Raw genomic sequence first — 6,000 nt, 5'->3', positions numbered from 1 at the left:
ATAGATTGATCCCAACCGGGCAAACTTGGTTTTACCCCAGAGTAAATTCAGACCAAATAATGTGCTAGAGAAGTAATCCACTCTGGCCAGAGCACAATACATTTAAAAAACACACAATACTGACAAGAACATTAGACGACACATGCTCAACATGTTTCTGGCTCACATATTTTTCATTGCTTATTCACAATCAAAGTAATAAACTTAAGACCGACAAACACTAACTGTGTACTTTAAACAGTATATGTTACTCCTGGCCCCTTCTCTGCATTGTCTATGCTGTGCATTAAAATCCTCTCTTTTCTTTGTATAGTGTATGTTACACTGTACATTATACTATTGACCCATTCTCTGTATAGTGTATGTTGTACGTTGTACTCCTGACCTTTTTTCTGTATAGTCTTTATTGTACATTAAAACGCTATGCTTCACATTACACTTCTGACCTCTTCTCAACAAATTGTGATTCTTTGATATGAAGGGCTTATGGAGTTTCTATACTGTTCGCAAGTACGTCTCTTAGCGGCTGATCCTTCTTTCTTGGCTGATCCCTTTCCTAGGTCGATCGCTGTGTAAAGAGGTAGATCGTTTCTTAGAGTTCGAAAACGAAGAGTTGGAACTCTGCACTGCTGTCCCGTCAGCGTGCCCAGTCTCGACTGTAAAACGGGGAAGAAGGTATATCCCTTTACGGAGGATAGACAGCAGGACCTTTTTGCCCGGAGTATCAGCTTTACAGCCAATCACCCGTTTTATCCTTGATCCATAGAAAAATAGACAGACAAATATATAGATAGATAGATCCCAACTGGGCAAACCCGCTTTTACCCCAGAGTAATCTCAGACCAAATAATGTGCTAGAGAAGTAATCCACTCTGGGCAGAGCACAACACATTTAAAAAACACACAATACTGACAAGAACATTCGACGACACATGCTCAACATGTTTCTGGCTCACATATTTTTCATTGCTTATTCACAATCAAAGTAATAAACTTAAGACCGACAAACACTAACTGTGTAATTTAAACAGTATATGTTACTCCTGGCCCCTTCTCTGCATTGTCTATGCTCTGCATTAAAATCCTCTCTTTTCTTTGTATAGTGTAAGTTACACTGTACATTATACTTTTGACCCATTCTCTGTATAGTGTATGTTGTATGTTGTACTCCTGACCTTTTTTCTGTATAGTCTTTATTGTACATTAAAACGCTATGCTTCACATTACACTTCTGACCTCTTCTCAACAAATTGTGATTCTTTGATACGAAGGGCTTATGGAGCTTCTATACTGTTCGCAAGTACATCTCTTAGCGGCTGATCCTTCTTTCTTGGCTGATCCCTTTCCTAGGTCGATCGCTGTGTAAAAAGGTAGATTGTTTCTTAGAGTTCGAAAACGAAGAGTTGGAACTCTGCACTGCTGTCCCGTCGGCGTGCCCAGTCTCGACTGTAAAACGGGGAAGAAGGTATACCCCTTTACGGAGGATAGACAGCAGGACCTTTTTGCCCGGAGTATCAGCTTTACAGCCAATCACCCGTTTTATCCTTGATCCATAGAAAAATAGACAGACAAATATATAGATTGATCCCAACCGGACAAACCCGGTTTTACCCCAGAGTAAATTCAGACCAAATAATGTGCTAGAGAAGTAATCCACTATGGCCAGAGCACAACACATTTAAAAAACACACAATACTGACAAGAACATTTGACGACACATGCTCAACATGTTTTTGGCTCACATATTTTTCATTGCTTATTCACAATCAAAGTAATAAACTTAAGACCGACAAACACTAACTGTGTACTTTAAACAGTATATGTTACTCCTGGCCCCTTCTCTGCATTGTCTATGCTGTGCATTAAAATCCTCTCTTTTCTTTGTATAGTGTATGTTACACTGTACATTATACTTTTGACCCATTCTCTGTATAGTGTATGTTGTACGTTGTACTCCTGACCTTTTTTCTGTATAGTCTTTATTGTACATTAAAACGCTATGCTTCACATTACACTTCTGACCTCTTCTCAACAAATTGTGATTCTTTGATACGAAGGGCTTATGGAGCTTCTATACTGTTCGCAAGTACGTCTCTTAGCGGCTGATCCTTCTTTCTTGGCTGATCCCTTTCCTAGGTCGATCGCTGTCTAAAGAGGTAGATCGTTTCTTAGAGTTCGAAAACGAAGAGTTGGAACTCTGCACTGCTGTCCCGTCGGCGTGCCCAGTCTCGACTGTAAAACGGGGAAGAAGGTATACCCCTTTACGGAGGATAGACAGCAGGACCTTTTTGCCCAGAGTATCAGCTTTACAGCCAATCACCCGTTTTATCCTTGATCCATAGAAAAATAGACAGACAAATATATAGATAGATAGATCCCAACTGGGCAAACCCACTTTTACCCCAGAGTGAACTCAGACCAAATAATGTGTTAGAGAAGTAATCCACTCTGGCCAGAGCACAACACATTTAAAAAACACACAATACTGACAAGAACATTAGACGACACATGCTCAACATGTTTCTGGCTCACATATTTTTCATTGCTTATTCACAATCAAAGTAATAAACTTAAGACCGACAAACACTAACTGTGTACTTTAAACAGTATATGTTACTCCTGGCCCCTTCTCTGCATTGTCTATGCTGTGCATTAAAATCCTCTCTTTTCTTTGTATAGTGTATGTTACACTGTACATTATACTTTTGACCCATTCTCTGTATAGTGTATGTTGTACGTTGTACTCCTGACCTTTTTTCTGTATAGTCTTTATTGTACATTAAAACGCTATGCTTCACATTACACTTCTGACCTCTTCTCAACAAATTGTGATTCTTTGATACGAAGGGCTTATGGAGCTTCTATACTGTTCGCAAGTACATCTCTTAGCGGCTGATCCTTCTTTCTTGGCTGATCCCTTTCCTAGGTCGATCGCTGTCTAAAGAGGTAGATCGTTTCTTAGAGTTCGAAAACGAAGAGTTGGAACTCTGCACTGCTGTCCCGTCGGCGTGCCCAGTCTCGACTGTAAAACGGGGAAGAAGGTATACCCCTTTACGGAGGATAGACAGCAGGACCTTTTTGCCCGGAGTATCAGCTTTACAGCCAATCACCCGTTTTATCCTTGATCCATAGAAAAATAGACAGACAAATACATAGATAGATCCCAACTGGGCAAACCCGCTTTTACCCCAGAGTAAACTCAGACCAAATAATGTGCCAGAGAAGTAATCCACTCTGGCCAGAGCACAACACATTTAAAATACACACAATACTGACAAGAACATTAGACGACACATGCTCAACATGTTTTTGGCTCACATATTTTTCATTGCTTATTCACAATCAAAGTAATATACTTAAGACCGACAAACACTAACTGTGTACTTTAAACAGTATATGTTACTCCTTGCCCCTTCTCTGCATTGTCTATCCTGTGCATTAAAATCCTCTCTTTTCTTTGTATAGTGTATGTTACACTGTACATTATACTTTTGACCCATTCTCTGTATAGTGTATGTTGTACGTTGTACTCCTGACCTTTTTTCTGTATAGTCTTTATTGTACATTAAAACGCTATGCTTCACATTACACTTCTGACCTCTTCTCAACAAATTGTGATTCTTTGATATGAAGGGCTTATGGAGCTTCTATACTGTTCGCAAGTACGTCTCTTAGCGGCTGATCCTTCTTTCTTGGCTGATCCCTCTCCTAGGTCGATCGCTGTGTAAAGAGGTAGATTGTTTCTTAGAGTTCGGAAACAAAGAGTTGGAACTCTGCACTGCTGTCCCGTCGGCGTGCCCAGTCTCGACTGTAAAACGGGGAAGAATGTATACCCCTTTAAAGAGGATAGACAGCAGGACCTTTTTGCCCGAAGTATCAGCTTTACAGCCAATCAGCCCTTTTATCCTTGATCCATAGAAAATAGACAGACAAATATATAGATAGATCCCAACCGGGCATCCACTTTTACCCCAGAGTAAACTCAGACCAAATAATGTGCCAGAGAAGTAATCCACTCTGGCCAGAGCACAACACATGTAAAAAACACACAATACTGACAAGAACATTAGACGACACACGCTCAACATGTTTTTGGCTCACATATTTTTCAGTGCTTAATCACAAACGAAAAAACCTTAAGACAGAAAAAACTTAACTTTTTATTCTGAACTGTATATTTTTCTTCTGGTCCCTTCTCCACATTGTCTTTGCTGTACATTAAACTCTTGTCCCTTTTATCTATAGTCTGTGTTATAAATTATACCTCTTACTGCTTCTATGTATAATGTACATTGTACTCTTTTACTGTTTACCCTTTTTTCGGTATATTCTTTGTTGTACCTTATACAGCATTCTCCCCTGAATTTGCGGTTCAGTATTTGTGGCCTTAATCGTTCGTGGGTTTTTCCCGCTTACCACGTGAGTGTTTTGCTGAGTGAAAACAAGAGACGTAAGATGCCTCCCAAATGGTCTGCACCTTCCAAGGCTTCTGGCAATAATCCTGGGCACCAGAAGAAGTTTAAAACACTTCAGGAGAAGGATGAACTACTGGATTTGTTTTGTGATCAAAAAGCTATGCCGCAGTAACGTGCCATTATGGCATCACCAATAGTACCGTATGCTACATAAAGAAGAACGAGGCAGCGATCAAGAGCACTGTACTAGTAAGTTTCTGTGATAGTGCCAAAAAGATAACAACTGTAAGAGATAATAAATTTGGAAGGATGGAATTTGCCTTGGCATAGTGGATCACTGACTGCAGGAAGAAAAACATTCCCTTGGATGGTAACATCATCCGTGAGAAAGCGCAGAAATTATACCAGCAGTTCGCTAACAGGAGACAATGCAGAAGAACCGCAACCAGGACCATCAATAGCACCGTAGCCTGAAGATTTTTAAACCGGTAAGGGATGGTTTGATGATTTTCAGAAATGATTCAATATTAAAAGTATTTCTCTACATGGTGAGGCAGCATCTGCCAACAAAGAAGTCGTGTAAAAGGTACTCCAAGACCTTCAGGCACATCATAAAGAAGGGATACATGCCTGAAAAAGTTTTCAACATGGATGAGAATGGCTTGTTCTGGACGAAGATGCCGGCCAGAACTTATATCATGAAGGACGAAACGAAAGCTCCAGGGTTTAAGGCACAAAAGGACAGAGTGACGCTCATTATGTGTGGCAATGCTGTTGTTGGTTACATGATGCAACCAGGCCTCATCTACAAGTCAGCAAACCCTAGGGCCCTCAAAAACAAAAATAAAAACCTGCTGCCTGTCTACTGTATGCACAACCCTAAGGCCTGGATTACCAAAATCCTAACTTCATACTGGTTTCACCAGTGCCTCATCCCTCAAGCCAAGGAATACCTCCACGACTTAGGCATGGACTTCAAGGTGTTGCACATTATGGATAATGCTGGCGGCCACCCTTTGGATCTGTATTACGAGGGAGTTCAGATTGAATTCCTCACTGCCAACACCACCTCCCTCATCCAACCCATACCCATCCAACTGTATATTTTTCTACTGGTCCCTTCTCTACATAGTCTATGCTGTACATTAAACTCCTGCCCCTTCTATCTATAGTCTGTGTTATACATTATACCTCTGACTGTTTCTTTGTATAATGTACAGTGTATGTTGTACTCTTTACTCTTTTTCTGTATAGTCTTTGTTGTACTTTATACTCCAGACTCCTTCTCTGTGTATCATCCTTCTCTGCCCACTCCTCTAGAATCTTTTTCTGAATTTCTTACAGCTGGTGCAGTGTCCACCAAGTCAGCTTCAGATGTGGAGAAAGAAACCTTACCCTTGATAGATGAGTTGGTACTTGAGGACTCTCAATATGCTGAGATAGGCACAAAGCGAAAAGAATATATTGCTACTCTCACTGATCACATGTATCTAGGTGTGGAACAACATGAGTCAGCTTTACCTAAAGTTACTAGTCTGGAGTTTCCAAAAAACCTGTAGGCAGGTAGAGTTTAATGCTGCTAGAG

This window comes from Staurois parvus, unplaced genomic scaffold (genome assembly GCF_062004578.1).
Source record: "Staurois parvus isolate SC_StPar_1 unplaced genomic scaffold, SC_StPar_1.0 ptg000283l, whole genome shotgun sequence".
In the NCBI taxonomy this organism is placed as follows: Eukaryota; Metazoa; Chordata; class Amphibia; order Anura; family Ranidae; genus Staurois; species Staurois parvus.
Note: the sequence above shows the minus strand (reverse complement) of the source record.